This window comes from Petromyzon marinus, unplaced genomic scaffold, assembly GCF_048934315.1.
Source record: "Petromyzon marinus isolate PM22_M1 ecotype Great Lakes invasive population unplaced genomic scaffold, UKy_Petmar_22M1.pri1.0 PM_G_Scaffold_61, whole genome shotgun sequence".
NCBI lineage: Eukaryota > Metazoa > Chordata > Hyperoartia > Petromyzontiformes > Petromyzontidae > Petromyzon > Petromyzon marinus.
In genome coordinates, this window is record NW_027423015.1 from 1,130,001 (window position 1) to 1,132,500 (window position 2,500).

Below are 2,500 nucleotides of genomic sequence, written 5' to 3' on the forward strand. Positions count from 1 at the left end.
GGAGTAGGGCACGTTCAGCTGGAAGAGCTTGTCCTGAAGCAGGGCAGGGATGATGGTGTTGAAGGCAGAGCTGAAGTCCACAAACAGGATCCTGGCGTAGGATGCTGGGGCGTCCACATGCTGTAGGGTGAAGTGGAGGGCCATGTTAACTGCGTCGTCCACAGACCTGTTGGCTCTGTAGGCAAACTGAAGGGGGTCCAGGAGAGGGTCTGTGATGGCTTTGAGGTGTGCCAGGAGCAGGCGCTCAAAAGACTTCATTACCACAGATGTAAGGGCGACCGGTCTGTAATCATTTAGTCCTGTTGGCCTTAGCTTTTTGGGCACAGCGATGATGGTGGAGGACTTGAGACAGGCTGGTACATGGCATGTCTCCAGGGAGGTGTTAAAGATGTTGGTGAACACCGGAGACAGCTGGCCAGCGCAGTGCCTGAGGGTGGCTGGAGAGACAGAGTCCGGCCCGGCTGCTTTGCGTGGATTCTGCCTCTTGAAAAGCCCATTAACTTCTCCCTCCTGAAAGGAGAGAGTCGTTTCTGTAGTATGGGTGGGGGATGGGGCCTCTTGGGTGGGAAGGGGTGGTTCAGGACAGTCCAATTGTCTTTCAAATCTACGGTAGAACTCGTTCAGGTCGTTGGCTAGGCGGGAGTCGTTAGTGGTGTGGGGCGCTCTGGGTTTGTAGTTGGTGATGTGCCTGAGCCCTTTGGCAGACAGAAGCAGCGTCGTTAGTAGAGAACTGGTGTTTTAGTGTCTCTGAGTACAGTCGTTTAGCCTCTCTCACCGCTTTGCTAAACCTGTTCTTCGACTCCTTGAATCTGTCTCTATCCCCACTCCTAAACGCTTCCTCCTTCTCCAACCTCAACCTTTTGAGCTTTGCTGAGAACCAGGGCTTGTTGTTGTTAAAGTTCACCCTGGTACGTGTTGGGATACAGCAGTCCTCACAGAAGCTGATGTACACAGCCTCTGTGAGTTCATCCAGACTATTGGTAGCAGTCGTGAACATATCCCAGTCAGTACAGTCTAAGCACGCCCGCAAATCTTCCACAGCCTCACTGGTCCACTGTTTAGATGTCCTCACAGCAGGTTTACAGAGTTTTAGTTGCTGCCTGTATGCACGAATCAGGTGGACCAAGGGAGTTCTGTGCGAGCCGAACAGCCCCGTGACCCACAAGAGAAACATCCCCGCCAAATTCGAGCGTTTGACGGGGTCTATCCGTGAAAAAATATTCACGTTTTTGAGTGCACATGCATTTCTGCTGCAAATGCCTCTGGAAGTTTCATGCCGTTCGTATGCCAATTGTGGCAACACGAAAATGACCCGTTTTCCCATTCCGAGGGATTTCTGTGCGACCCTAACAGCCCCGTGAGCCACAAGAGACACATCCCCGCCAATTTCTAGCGTTTCACGGGGTCTATCCGTGAAAAATATAGACGTTTTTGAGTGCACATGCATTTCTGCTGCAGATGCCTCTGGAAGTTTCATGCCGTTCGTACGCAATGTGGCAACACGAAAATGACCCCTTTTCCCATTCCGAGGGATTTCTGTGCGACCCTAACTAACAGCGCCCGTGAGCCACAAGAGAGACATCCCCGCCAATTTATAGCGTTTCACGGGGTCTATCCGTGAAAAATATAGACGTTTTTGAGTGCACATGCATTCCTGCTGCAAATGCCTCTGGAAGTTTCATGCCGTTCCTATGCAATGTGGCCACACAAAAATGACCCGTTTTCCCATTCCGAGGCATTTCTGTGCGACCCTAACAGCCCCGTGAGCCACAAGAGAGACATCCCCGCCAACTTCTAGCGTTTGACGGGGTCTATGCGTGAAAAATATTAAAATTTTTGAGTGCACGTGCCTTTCTGCTGCAAATGCCTCTGGAAGTTTCATGGCGTTCCTATGCAATGTGGCAACACGAAAATGACCCCTTTTCCCATTCCGAGGGAGTTCTGTGCCACCCTAACAGCCCCGTGAGCCACAAGAGACACATCCCCGCCAATTTCTAGCGTTTCACGGGGTCTATCCGTGAAACATATAGAAGTTTTTGAGTGCACATGCATTCCTGCTGCAAATGCCTCTGGAAGTTTCATGCGGTTCGTACGCAATGTGGCAACACGAAAATGACCCGTTTTCCCATTCCCAGGGATTTCTGTGCGACCCGAACAGCCCCGTGAGCCACAAGAGACACATCCCCGCCAATTTCTAGCGTTTCACGGGGTCTATCCGTGAAAAATATCAATTTTTTTTTGACTGCACATGCATTTCTGCTGCAAATGCCTCTGGAAGTTGCATGCGGTTCGCATGCAATGTGGCGACACGAAAATGACCCGTTTTCCCATTCCGAGGGATTTCTGTGCCACCCTAACAGCCCCGTGAGCCACAAGAGAGACATCCCCGCCAATTTCTAGCGTATCACGGGGTCTATCCGTGAGAAATATTCACTTTTTTGAGTGCACATGCATTCCTGCTGCAAATGCCTCTGGAAGTTTCATGCGGTTCGTATGCAAT